The sequence below is a fragment of the Quercus robur genome, chromosome 7 (assembly GCF_932294415.1).
Source record: "Quercus robur chromosome 7, dhQueRobu3.1, whole genome shotgun sequence".
NCBI lineage: Eukaryota > Viridiplantae > Streptophyta > Magnoliopsida > Fagales > Fagaceae > Quercus > Quercus robur.
This window is the reverse complement of record NC_065540.1, coordinates 48,590,644-48,606,144: the sequence shown is the minus strand read 5'-3', so window position 1 is coordinate 48,606,144 and position 15,501 is coordinate 48,590,644. Positions and strand designations below refer to the sequence as shown.

General features: G+C 31.5%; 1 long non-coding RNA gene across 1 annotated transcript in view; it reads left to right on the top strand.

Moving 5' to 3' along the window:
• LOC126693742 (uncharacterized) overlaps positions 1 to 15,501 on the top strand; it is a 72,064-nt gene that overhangs the window by 24,293 nt on the left and 32,270 nt on the right. The window lies entirely within an intron of this gene.

Genomic DNA, 15,501 nt, shown 5'->3' with positions numbered 1-15,501 from the left:
GCCCCTTTTTATGCTTTATTCATTTAATTGTTAAACAAGGAAGTGTCAATGATTTTTAGGTCAATTTGCTTTCTTAATATTTTCAATAGAGAGTTTTATTTCAAATCTCCCCTACCCCACAAAAAATATATATAAAAAATTGTTCAACAATAAAGAATTTCTGAATGATTTATGTGTATAACCCTTTTGGATAAAGTATTAAAAAGGGGGATTTGGATTTCACTTTTTAATTTAAACGAGGGTAAATTTTTTTCTATTGATGAGATTTTATTTGAAATGATTATATATGTAAAATGTTAAATTTGTAACATTACAAGTGTTTTTGTTTGAACAAAATTTTGAAAGCTTAAATCATTTTGGGTTGTTAAATTCATATAAACCAATGTATAATATCAATTATTATTTAAATTCCTTGATTTTAAATCCTTATATCCAAACTCAACCTTTGTTTGTCCGATTTTATAAAATCATTTGGTTGTTAAGGTTAGAAGAAATAAAGAATGTGCATGGGGTACCCATCATTAAGTTTGCGGGAGAAGCTAAGCATGCATGTGTTCCCTATGGAACATATTATAATGTATTTTGTTTTATTTTATTATATATAATGTATTAAAAAATTTGTCTTTTTTCACATGTACTTTGCTAGCACGTGTAACTGTGTACCCTTTGCGTTATGGTTATTCTACAGATATAAATGTTTGTGGGATGTGGGGGGCAGGGCTGGATTTAAGTCTTCAGAATAAAACTTTACAAACTTATACACTTAAATTAAGGTATGAATTTACTTTTAAAGATGTAACGACAAGTCAGTGCGTAACTTTCCTGACCTGGCCATATAGGGTTATGTACTTATATTTTATCACCAAACTCCTTGACTCTTTTTTTTTGGTGAAAAGTGGGAGGTTTTATTTAATAAACTGAGTTCATACAATACTTATAACTGTGTTGGGGTTTCAAAGCCGAGTTTCCCCCAGGCCAGTCAAGTCCCTCACATATGATACATAAACAAAAGTGGGACATTCATTATACATAGTCATCCTATTTCGGAGATGGGTCCCCCGCTTTGCTGGAGCATCTGCATAGCCATTTGCCTCACGGTACACGTGTTGCATGCGCACTTCCCATTCCTGCTCCAAAAGGTTCCTACAATCACAGATCAAGGGCAGAATATTAGTGGGATAATTTAAATTTGAATCTGTTAGCCAGTTTAGGACCACTTTGGAATCTAGTTCTAGTTGTAGTCTCTTTACTCCCATATTCCATGCCATTGCCAGTCCCTGTCTAACTGCCTCTAGCTCGGCCATATTGTTTGTTGCGAGGCCCACATGTATTGAGAATCCTGCAATCCATTGGCCCTGGTGATCTCGAAGAACACCCCCTGCTCCGGCCAATCCTGGGTTATCTAGGGCACTACCATCAGTGTTGAGTTTAAGAAAGGGGTAGGGGGGGCTTGCCAACTTATAATTTGAGGAATCAGATCCAAGGGTCGCTTGGTGGTACCGGCGAGGAAATGAAATTTGATCACTACTTGAACAGAGGAATAGATTTGGTTATGTTGGGATCGGGATTTGTTTGTAAATATTCTTTCATTCCTTGCTAACCAAAGTTTCCAACAGGTGAAGGGAAAATAGACCTGCCAAGGGGGGTGGTGGGGTAAGGAGGTCCTAACCACCGTAGCATTATAGCTCAGCCAGTCTTGAAGCGGCAACTAGAAGAAAGACAAGGGCAAGATACCTGGGGATTGGTGCCATACCTCTTTTGCCCAAGGGCAGTCCCGGAGAATGTGAATAGTCATTTCAGGAGAGTGGCATCTGGGACAGCGGTTATCCGTATTAGAACGGCCAAAGGCGAGGTATGTTTTGGTGGGGAGACGGTCCCGCATAGCCTTCCACAGAAAGATTTGGATCTTTTTGGGACAATGGGATACCCAGATCCATTGCCAAAGGGCTTTGTTCCAAGGGACCTGATGGCCCTGAAAAAGGAATTTAGACGCGGATTTGACGGAACACGTGCCCTTGTTGTGGGGCCATAAAAAAGAGTTAGTAACCAAACTCCTTGACTTTGGTACACTCAGATACCAACATGAATCTTCCTCAAAAGTTTTAATAATTATAAGACTTGTGTGTTGCTATTATGGCAGATAGAATTGGAGCATCTCTAATATCACAAATTATTCTACAATTTTTTTGCCACAATTCTGATGTAGTGGATTGTGAATAGTTAACCATCACTTTTACATAAACTCACAATTTTTTCTTTGCTAATCATACTCTTCCACATCATGATTGTAACAAAAAATTGTGAAAAATTTTATGGTTCTAAACTTTTCCATAGAATTGAAAAAGACAATTATTTTTTTTTTGGACAAATATTGGTTGCAAATTATCCGTTGTAAGTAAAAAGGTGATAATAATAATGAGCTCAGGAATTATAGGACTTTTGTAAACCCGTTCTACCTAATTATATTTATTTATTATTTTTTGGTTGGTGTTATTAGATTTCGATTTGCTGATGGATTCTATTATAAAACTTTTACGCGGTAATGGGTTTGATAGTTTGTGGTGTTTATTCTAACTTTTTGGTACTATGTGCTATTCATCAGCTTGGCTATTAGAGACATAAGAGGTTAGGAATCAATGGGTAATTCTTATTCTTGAAAACCAGTTTGCAAGGGAAGGGTGTCCAAGAGCTTATAAATACATGATTAAATTTACACTTAATCCATGTGGATCATTAGGATCATAACATACCATCACGCTCTACAGCCAACGACCACGACAAGTCACTCTAGCGACACTAACCCGAAGGTAGTCCTTTCTCTTTTTGGTGGCCCCACTCACCTATCAGTAATTTTAATTTAGCTTTTAGGTCGCCCCCTTCGGAATTCGACCACAAAGTCACAACTCATTTGATCCTATACTCAATCCAATTACTCAGAGTGGTGGTTGGTTTTGATATCAGATGTTATGATTGAGTTTAATTTCTAATTGAATGAATGGTTGTTTGATTGTATTCGAGATGACCGGTCTCCTGAATAAGAGAATAAAGAGGGAAATTGGGATAATAATTTTCTGCTGCTTTATTCATTGCATTCTACATTAAATACAAGTCCTAAGAATTTAAATAACAAACAGATAACAGTAAATAATCTTAAGTGTTCAAATACTAACAGATAATCCTAAAGGGACTCAACTTCTTAGAAACTTAAATACACATACCAATTCAAATATAACTTTATCTAGATAACAATAATTCAAATACGAATGCAGCAGCTACTCCGTAATAATCCAAATACAAATTTCAAATGCAATAGCTATCCAGTATCCACCCACGACAATAGCTATCCACGAATGCCAAATCTTCCACGTAATCTTCTCCCTTCTTCAGATAGCAGTGCACTCCTTTCTTTAAACATAACATAAGATTTCTCGAACCGCCTGGAAAGTAAAAATTATAGACCATCAAAGAAAGTTTGCCTAAGAAAAAACCATACAGACAACATAGTCTCAAAGCATGTACGTATATATCCATCATCAGAGAATCAAAGATAAACTCAAACATACACACATGCATAGAGTCTCAAAGCACATGCATATATATATATATATATATATATCATCTGATAATCAAAGATAAACCCAAACATACATAATCCATACGCAACAAAATTCATCTGGGTGCTAGGGGATGGAGGTGCCTTTGTAAGGCATAAGGGGAGGAGGAGGGCTCTTCTGCAGTGAGCCTAGCATTGGTGCAGGGTTGTCACTCTCCAAAGTGCTTGTTGAAGATGGGTTGTAGGTGCCCGGATTTGGAGCCGATGGCATGACAGGACCCTTATGAAGCTGTCGGCGTAGCATAGGATCACTGGCGAAGGCCTTATGGCTGATCCTTGAAGGAGGGGTGTCGCCAGTGGTGGTGGGAAGATTGGACATGAACACAGATATTGGAGGGACTTGGCCTTGCACAACCAATAACCCTAGCAACTGGTTTTTCTTAATCAGATTTGGTTCTTCTCCATGGGGTATCCTCCTAGCTTCATATGCAGCAGGCTTGTTCATAAGAGAAAGTGCCAGTATGGCTAGGAGGAGAAGCATTTTTGGAGAAAGAGATGGAACCATATTGAATCAAAGAGGGTTAAGAAATGGTTGATGAGGAATTATGAGTGAGCATATAGTGTATTTATAATGAGAATCGCGTGACAATATTCAAACTTCGTTTCCACTCTAGAGACGGATAAACTGAAAAAAATGGTGAAGTATTAATTAACGGTGGAAAGTGGGGACTGAAGTATTAAAAAATTACTATTAAAAGAAAAATATTCAGCATTAAAGGTCTGGCTATAATTCTCTGAAAAAGAAGGTTCGACTTTATTGCCATATTGGGGTCTACCCTACTCTACCCGTCCAAAAAAAGACAAATCCTAAAATTAGCAAAGAATCCTAAAATTAGCAAAGAGCCGCTGAAAGGTGACTGATTTATGAAAAATTATTGAATATTTCATGAGTATTATAAATGTGTATTTTATCCTCTCACATGAATTGTGAGTCTCATTAAAAATTTAATTAATGGAACTCACAGTTATGTGAAGGTCTTACAAAAAATTTAATTAATGGAACTCACAGTTATGTGAAAGAGAAGAATACGAATTTATTGTACTCTAAGAATACTCAATTCAACTCATGATGGAGACCATGGGACTAGTCGTGTTAGTAGAATGGAATTGGTAGAAAAAAAAGAGAGATGTCAGTAATGAGAAAGAGAATGAAAATAGGCTGTGAATGGTGATCATGGGTATTAGAATTAATAACTTACTTCTTATTATTTGTTGTGAAAATATTGTAAACATATATTTTATAATCTCTGGTGGCCTCTCATCCATTTTGGTCCACTCTGTACGTGAGCCTCTCATCTATTTTGGTACATTGATGCCGTTTGGATTGGGTTGAATCTCACGTCTGCGTTTCAATGTTGCGTTTTGTTTTTTTTTTTTTTTTTGGTTTTGGTTTTGGTTTTGGTTTTTTTTTTTTTTTTTTTTTTTTTGTCAGTTGTAGCAGGGGACAGGAATTGTAGCCGCACTTTTCCTACTTTTTTTTGTCACTTTATCAGTCTTGTGGGTCCCGTGCACTGTTCATAGACCCACAAATTCCACTTTTCAGTAACTTTTTCATTAAAAATGAGTCTCACGGCACTATTCACATAGTTAAAAATTATTTTGCTACAATATTTTCAGTTTCAGTAAAAATAAGCTCAATCCAAACAGATCTATTGTGTCTCTTATTGGCATCTTTTTCAGATCCATGTGCAAATTCAATTACTGCTTTTGTCATCTTTTTCAGGTCCATGTGAACCACAAAGATTTTCATAGTCGGTGTCTCTTGATAACGAATCATCACGACTTTAAAAATGTTACACTGCTATTATTTACTCCCAAAAGATAGTAATATGGTGCTTTTTTTTTTTTTTTTTTTTTTTTTCGTGAATGGTAAATCCAACCATAAAAATTAAGTTATTACTATAACAAATTCAAAATAAAGTAATGTTATACCGGCTCCTTACATATGATATTTGATCTTATTAATTAAAATTAGATGAAATTTATTATTTATGTGAGATAAGGGAATACTATGTCATTATATTCAAAAAGTACCAAATAATTTTCTCTGAAAATTATCCTAACTTTTCACAAAATGACTTTTAAATGAACAACTTTAAGTCTTTAAGGTCTTCCCCCTCCTGACATGAGAAAAGAAAAAACAAAGAAGTATTCCCACAATAACCAAGCTATACCACTAACATAAGAAAAAAGCCAAAAACCTATACTACTTGATCAATAAGCCTAGCACCTAAGAAAAAGGCACCAACTCTCACTTCTTGAAAGCTATTGTCATATCTGATTTCACCACACCACACCATTCTTGCTACCCATTTATATTTTCTCCCCAATCTTTTTTTTTTCCTTTCAAACTAGCCACAATAACTCAATTAATGGGCCCCAAATTAAGATTATACACAATATAATATATTAATAAGTAGTAATGTTAGAGACACAACAAAATGTTATAACAATTATGGTTGTTTACAGTTGTTTATTTATTTATTATTAATATTGATTGATTTTCTTTAGGCTATTTTTTTTATATTGTCTTTTAATTTTGCCCCCTCTAAACTGAAATCCTGACTTCACCATGGCCCAAACTAAATTTATTAATCACCTTAAATAAAGTACACTAACTATACAATACTAACTTCCATTTGCTGTCTCAATAATAATCTATAATCTATAAAAAATAGTATTTGATTTTTGATTGACCTCATAATATTTTTATCACATAAGCTTTGAGGTCATACAAATTTACATATCATAATATATATATACACACACCAAAATTTGGAAATTGCATATTTAGACCAAAAAAAAAAAAAAAAAAAAATCACATTTTGTTAAGCTTTCTTGCATTGCACAGGTGTATATATATATACACCACAATTTGGAAATTGCATATTTAAACAAAAAAAATAAATTAAAAATCACATTTTGTTAAACTTTCTTGCGTTGCATAGTTAACTAACTAGATATTTAGCATACTGAGAATCAAGTGAGGTGGTACTCCCTCCTTCCGTATGATAATAAATCATTTTAATTAAATTTATTGGTGGAATTTGTATCATTTAATGAAAGAAATGAGTACCATATCACTTTACTCCCTAAATTCCTAATAATTGGTCACACATGTTAATGTTGTTCATGTGTCAAGCTTGGACCCTCATACTCTTTCATTAAATATTTTAATTTTTCGATGTTCTCCAAAATTTTATATTAAAAAAAAAAAAAAAAGAAGAAGGAAAAGGGGTGATGATTTGTTAAGTTACTCAAGTAGGCATTGTATTGTTTTGGTAACAAATATATTGGGATAATAGAAAATAAATAAATAAATAAAAGTAAAAGATGGCTGATTGCTCATGCTCTAATTTAATTCTCCTTATTTTCTACTCATCATGGTGATGCACTTGTATTTTTGTGCATAAATACAATAAAAAGCTATTTAGTATTGATAGATAATTAAAAATGATTTCTTCTTCTTATCTATTAAATTGAGAAGACCGATCATTATTAACAGTTTTTTATTGAGAGAGTTTTAACCTATGTTGTTCATTTCTGATGATACATCTTTATTATCAAACGAAGACACCAATCAATACAATTTCTTATTGAGAGAGTTTTAACCTATGACGTTCGTTTTTGATAATACATTTTTATTATCAAACCATGACACCAATCAGTTTTTGGTGTAGGCAAAAATCAAACTCCAGGTCTTTTATCCAACCATCAGAAGTTTTATCAGTTGAACTAACTGGAACTCATTGTCGTTATCAACGTGAAGGGAAAGAAAAAGACCGGTAATTATTTACTTGGAGATAAAGAAGAAAATAGAAAATAAAAATATAAAACTAAAGACTGGTAGTTATTTACTTGGAGATAAAGAAGAAAATAGAAAATATAAATTTAAAACTAAAGACTGGTAGTTATTTACTTGGAGAGAAAGAAAAAAGAGATAAGATAGAATAAATAGAAGGGGTATCGGGGCAAAAATATAAATAAAGTAAAATTTTTCTATTTTTCTGCCGGAATACCTCTCACACACTCACTCTCACAGTTCACTGTGCACATTATAATTTTCTTGCTTCTTAGAAATTCCTTCAAGTAATATAATGGCTTTATTTTAAAAAAGAAAAAGAAATATAATGACTAGAAGTAGAGTTCTCTCTATTTCAAATCCTTGTAATATTCCCTTCTACTTATTTGAGGTTTTCTTTATAGTAAAAACTTGTTTCACACAACTGCTTAAAACAATTGAAAACATGAATTTGAGTCACAATTTTAAGTTGGAAATCGTAACTTGAAGTCATGTTTCTAGCAATGTCAAGTATGTATTTGTAGCAATAAACACGGTCCTTCCTTGTAATATCGTGTTCTTTCTGTTATTGCTTTCCATTAGTAAGGATTCTTTTCCATCCAAGTTATATGATTATCAATACCCTTGACAAATTATACTGAGATATATGCTGGACGGTTACCTTATCGCTTCACGTGAGATATTTAAGCTGATCTAAAAGTCCCGTGATTTGAGTTGAATCCCCTCTATAACATTCTTAATATTAACCGATGTGCTGTGAGAACCCAAGACCACATCTACTATAATTTTTGAGTCACATTCAAACATGGCATCACGAATGCCTACATCCAAAGCAAATAAAAGTTTTCCTTGTAAGATCATAGGCTACCATCAAAAAATCATACATATAAAAGTTTTCCTTGTAAGATCATTAAAAAATAACAAAAAGAAAAAAAGTTTAATAGACATGCTACCAACCATCATGGTACGTGACCTATAAAAAAAACGTCACTATCTAAAGTTCTTTATCACATAAATAACTAGATAAGATTGACTGGAAAATCTGGATTATTAAGAGTATTATATACTATTATAAAGGACATTTGAATGTTCTTGTCTTGCTGTCTTGGATGGGATGCCAAATTTGTCTAATTGTCTATGGTGAGGTATCTTTTATTCCTTTTTATTTATTAATAAGATAAAATTTTAATTTATAATATTTGCTTTTTTTTTTCTTTGAGGAAATAATATTTGCTATATAATAATTACTTTTTATCATTAAATCAAAATACTAATTAATTTTTAGTGTAAAAAAAAATTTACACACCAAATCTCTTTTATCTCTGCTTAAGTGTTTATAGAGACCAAGAAAGAAATTAGAGTAGTTTTTTTAGTGCTTCTTTATGTTGATTTCTATCTGATTTAAAAAAATAAAAGGATGCCACTATCCCAATGGGATCAGAATATTTTATGGATTGGTAGAGCCACATGGGTTCAGAGGCCAAGAAACCCAGATATTTGAAATAAAAAAAATTAAAGATTAGTTAAACCCAAATATATGGAAGACTTGGAAGTTCTATATAAAGCATATATCAAATTGCTTTGGTACAAATAAAATGGCCCTCTACTTTACAAATTAAGTAAAAAACGTGTCAAACTCAAACACTCCTGAAGCGACTAAAAGCCAAAGTTATTGCCTTTTCCAAGTACAACTTTTCCTCCCTAATAAGTGTCTTGTGGGTACCCACCAAGTTGGGTCTTTTCGTCTACTACTGCTACTTTTCTTTATATTATTATTTTCAATACGAAAAAAGCATCAGCATGCTAAAACTGGAAAGTCTCTCTAAAGATGAAAGAGCCAAAATTTATTAGTGTTTAAAGGAAAAAGAAAATCCATCTTTCTTTGATTTTTTCAGATCCAACTTTGTTTGAGACAAGATTGAAATTTTATATCTATAAAAATTAAAAATAAAAAATTTAACCAATTTAATTCATATTGTAGTCATGGCTGAGCCAATATAATTTGAGGCCCAAAACAATAAATGTAAGTGAAATTTTTTAAGATTTTATATATTAATTACATAATTTTTAATTAGTTTCTTTAGAAAAATTCTTGACTCTACCATTGATTCTTAGACAGCATTTGTGCGAATAATAGAATTTGAAAGATACTGATTAGATAAATGATATTTGAACGCTATATATATATATTTTATATCGTTTGACATATGTTTTTTAAATGATAAAATCTACAAAAGTAAAATCTTATTATATCTAGTTCGATTATGCGAAGCATACAAAATGAGTAGAGAGTAGAGACAAAGAAATAGTGATCAAAAGATACTGATTTTCTATTATGTTTTTCTCTTATATGATTATGTGAAGTATATTGATATTCTATATGTTCACAACTCACAAGATCTTAACCCATGTTGAAGAGATGTTTCAAACTTGTTTTATTTATTTTCTTCTTGCGAACATTATCAAAAAAAACCTAATTCATCATTTATCTCGAAATTAAAATTTGTTTACTAAGTAAGTAATTAATTTTTTTTGTGTGGACAAACTACTAATTAAGTAATTATAATACTTCAAGCATATAGATTTTTATTTGTCTCTTAAATTTCATGACAACTTCAGTTATAATTAATTATTACAACTACATTAACCAAATAGAAATTATGCCAATGAACTTTGGGTGAAGTGGCACCTTCACACTCATAACTCGTAAGTATGAGATGATGGGCATGAGTTTTCACTTTTCACCTACCCAAAATACAAGTAAAAAGCACCAAAAAAAAAAAAAAAAAAAAAAAAAAAAAAAAACAATTTAACAACCACTATCTGAGGAACATTGCCAACACTCCACACATATCAACTAAGAATTAAAGAGAAATCTGTGCCGATTAAAAAAAAAAAAAAAAAAAACAGCTCATAAAATGATCAACCAAAAGGTCCAAAAAAAAAAAAAAAAACAAAAACCCTTATATACATTTAATTTTTGGGACTTAGTATATAAAAAGTGGCAGTTCAGCTGGCTAAGCAAGAAGTAATTCAGCAAGCTCTATCATGCCCAGAGAGACTAGCCCAAACATGTTGGTAGTTCATATAACTTGGGCTGGGACAGGATAATATATGGTGCTGATGAGTTTGGGAATTGGGCTTTCAGGTCTACTTTTGTGCTCTGTGGGTTAATTAAATAAAGTCCTAAGGGAAGCCTTTTCAATTCCAGGCTGATCAAAAAGCTTGGTATTTAATTCAATCTGGGAAAACAACCTTTTTTTTTATTTTATAATTTTTATTTATTATTTAGGATATTATAATTTTTGTATCCAGTTGTCTTCGTCTCCTATGCTCTGTCAAATTTGTCAAATTCTCCATAGAGAGGCTAATATTTTACCCAAAAATTTGCCGAGGCTCACTTCCATCTCTTATTCCTTCTAGGTGTTTCCAGATCAGGAAAGAAATGAACTGGTTTTTTAGTGCTCTTTTATTTTTATTTCTATCTTATTATTATTATTATTATTATTATTATTATTATTATTATTATTATAGAGTTTCAACCTATCCGCTACAGATGATGTTTCCCAGATCAGGAAAGAAAGCAACTGGTTTTTTAGTGCTCTTTTATGTTTATGTTTATTTTTATCTTTTTTTTATTCTTTTTATTTTTTTTATAGAGTTTATTTCTATATATATATATATATATATATATAGAGCTTTAACCTATCCAGTTTTGATGATTTTACTCTTTATTATCAAACCAAAATACTAATTGGTTTTTGGTTTAGGCGGAAATCGAACCCTAGATATCTTATTTAACCATTAGAAACTTTATCAGTTAAGTTAACTAAAATTTAATTTATAAGTATTTGAAAAAGATGCCACTGTCTCTGTGGTATCAAAAATATTCTTAGACATCATTTTCGTCAATAATAAAATTTGAAAAGATTTTGATTAGAAATGATACACTACTTTTATATCATTTAACATCATAGGTTTTTAACATAATAAGTTTACCATAAATCGTATTATGTCCCCGTTTGGTCTAATTTTTTTTTTTTTTTTACTTTTTCAGTTTTTTTTTTTCAATGAAAATTATTAACTATTTGAAAATTTTGTACCTTAAAAAAATGAAGTTTAAAAGCAATTATACTTTGATAATGTACGTGAAAGTGAAAGGCACGGTGAAAGCATTCAAAATGAGTGGAGACATAGAACCACACCTTTTTTTTTTTATTATTATTATTTTTTATGAGATGCAGAACTACCTTTTTGGTGATCAGAATATACTAATTTTCTTCTGTGTTAGTCTCTTTGAACATTGTTGGGCATAGGGGATGTTGTAAGATATATCATATGGGTCCATAAGTCTCACCTATGTGTGGCAGTGGCACTGAGGAGTTAAATGTCACAAGATCTTAAACCACGTTCAATGGGATAAATAACCAAGAAAAGATAGAAAAATATTTGAGAGCAACTAGGTTGATTTTCTACATAAATTACTTAAACAATATATTTTTATGGACCTCATTTGACAAGATGGAATAAATATAACTCACTAAAATTTGAAACTTTTTGGAAAATCAAACTTTTTTTTGTTTTTTGTTTTTCTATTCATTATGTAAATACTAAATTTCTAATCATGCATTACCATATGATAATCAACAAATTAGATTGTGAGGTTTCAATTCTTAAGAAGAGACTAATTAACAATGAATTGAGAGTGTTACATATTTTCAGAAAAATAAGAGCACAATTTTATTTTAGAATTTGGCTAGAGGCTCATGTTGATAACATGTTATAAAATATAAGAAATAGTAAGACAAGGTAAAGATATGTGAAGATGAGAAAATATATTAATTTCTTTCTAAGTGGTTATCCACACAATACTATGAATCCTTGAATGCATATGTATTCATTCGTAATTAGATCACATATTTATAGGGGTTAAAAGTTGAATGGATGGAATTTTTATGAATGCAATGTCATGTATGAAAGAATATAACTCCACCTCTTTATGAAAGTAATACCAACCATTTGGTAACTTTATGTACTCACGGGCAAAACTTAATACAGTATTTTGGATACTACTCCTTAGATTCTCATTTTAAATTTTTGCCACCTGTCTAGTCTAACAAATCAAACAAACTATGCGTTAAAAAACATTTTTTTTTTCCCAATACTGCAAGAGAGCCTCATGGATTTAGATCTCTCGGGCTTAGGGACTTGATCTTTTCCTTCTGCTGAAAAATAACTTTATGCATCATGATCAAAGGCCAACAAAATCAATCACCTAAAATTATTATTGTGAAAATTACCAAAACAAGATATTAATCACACACAAGAACACATAGATATATGTGAAAAATTATTTCTCCTTGAAGAAAAAAACCATTAAACGAATTTTGAATAAATCTACAGTTATAAAATTAATTATTATATCTTCTCAAGTTTATGCCTAACTTGAAATTTGAAGGATGTGTAAAAAATCTATACACACTGAATCGACTGACCGGAACCTACCAAAAAAGATGGTCACATTCATCATTGCTCATCTCTTCAATCATTGATTTGATGTCCCACCTCCTTGATCTCTAGGTTTTTTCACTTTCGTGTCCCCCTCTTCAAAGCGTGTAAGATTTCTCTCTTTTATTTTTTAAATTTATTTTTAAGGTTCTGATTCTCTGATAAAGCAAAGTTGGAATTGTTGAATTTGATCAGTTGTACCAACTCTTTGATACCAATTTTTTTTTTTGTTTTATTTATTTTTGACATTCCATTCTGATCAGCGTAATGATATGGTGCGATTATTTAAAGTATTTTAGTTTTGTTTGTGCCTTTGTGGCTATCGTTGAAATTTTCTTTCATTTATATTATATTATATATATATAATTCTTGTATTTTGGGTGTTTGATCTAATTCTCATCAAATAAATTTTTGTTGCAAAAATATTGAAATTTCATTGATTTTTTGTTTTATATTTTATTAAATAATTTTTAATAAATTATTATAATTCACATAATATCATTTAGATTTACTAATCAACCCAAACCGAACCTAACGCCCCAACTCCAGGTTTGGTGGTTTTACAGATTTGGTTAGTTTTGATACAAGTGTGCATAAAATCAATGACTTTCACTGTTATACACATATTTTACCTTATTTTAATTTTCACAGCGCTCACTCTTCCACACCATCTTTTTCTTTTTGCTCCCAGACAGCACTCTTTTTTCACTCTCTTCTCTAAAACACGAACACAACTTTTTTTTTGCTAAACACGAACACAACTTTAAAACATTAGAAGCACGAACTCTCATACTCCTCCTAGTGGCACACGATTCCCAAAGTTGAACTAGGAGGATTTACCAGAGGCTTTGTTGCTAAGATCAGACTCTCTTTTACAAGCTCATTGGAGAGCTTTGAAATCAAGTGGGCTCGACTTTGGTTCCATGCACGTGCACCCAAAAGGAATCAGCTTTAAAAGGCGCAGCTCGTAGCATTCTCTCTGACCCTACGTACCCATGTAAATAAACATATATATGATTATATATTCTATCCCCGATCCCTGGTCCTTGGACACACTCAGATACCTAACCTCAGGATCATCCTAAAATTTTTAGGTATAAAATCACTTTTAGTCTTTATATTTTGACCTGATTTTTATTTTAGTCTTTACTTTTTTTTTTTACCATATTTAGTTTCTATTTAGAAAAGCGCCATCCATTTTACTCATTTTCGTCAGTGTTCTAACAACAAAATCTAGGTGACAGACGGAACTATTAAAATAATAATAAAAAATTTTATTTTACTATTAAAAATGCCGCGTCATGCTCTAAATTAAAAAAAATTATTAATTTCAACTAGATAAAAAAAGTTAAAAACAAATTATTTAAAAAAGAAACTAAATTAATTAAAGTTAAAAACAAAACTCTCAAAACTACTTGGCCAAACTCTCAAAACTCTCTTTAATCTCTCAGCTGAAAACTAAATTCTCTGGCGAAACTCTCTCTCTTCTGAAAACCCGACGTCCTTCTCTCTCTCAGATTGGTGTCTCTCTCTCACAGATCAGTGAGTCTCTATTAGATTGGTGGGTCTCTCTCTCAAATCGGTGCGTGGGTCTCTCTCTTTCATCTCTCAACCTCTCAACTCGGTGGTAGAGATTGCGATGGAGATAGGTGGTAGAACCGAGCTCAATGGTGGAGATAGGTGGAAGATTTGTGGTGGAGATTGCGGTGGAGATTTGTGGGTTTGTTTTTGGGTTTTTTGGTTTGAGGGTTAGTTTCTTGAATTTTTTGGGTTTGAAATTTGTGAGTTTGTTTCTTGGTTTCTCGAATTTGTGGGTTAGTTTCTCAAATTTTTCTGGGTTTGAAATTTATGGGTTAGTTTCTGGGTTTGATATTTGTATGAAGGGTTTGATTTTTCATGTGATGTTCTGGGTTTGTTGGAGATTGATGGTTGGCTTTGGGTTTGTGTTCTTTGTGTTTTGAATCTTTGAAGGTCTTTATATTTTGTAGATCTATGCGCTTTGATTTTACGTGTTCCATGTTGGTATGTTCTTGATTTTTTAATTTCCTCGGCAACCAAACATATTATTTTATGAAGAACATGAACATGTTCTTCATGATGACCGGGAAGAACATAATGTAAATATTTTTTTTTAATTTAATTAATTTAATTTCTTCTTTAAATAATTTGTTTTAATTTTTTTTATTTAGTTAACATTAATAATTTTTTTTTAATTTAGAGGCTGACGTGGCATATTTTAATAGTAAAATCATTTTTTTTTTTTTAAATTTTAATAGTTCATCAGCCACCTAGGATTTTGCTATTAGGACACTGACGAAAAGGACTAAAATGTATGGAGCTTTTCTAAATAGGGACTAAATGTGGTAAAAATAAAAAAGTATGGACCAAAATAGAAATTGGGTCAAAATGTAGGGACCAAAAGTGCATTTATGTCAAATTTTTAATAGGTGAAAGTCCATAAACACCAAAAAAAAAAAAAAAATGATAATAAAAAAAATTGATAATAAATTTCATATCTGGATGACGTATATTATTAGTAGTGAGTAATTGAATGATGTCGGCGATGAATGCAAATTAG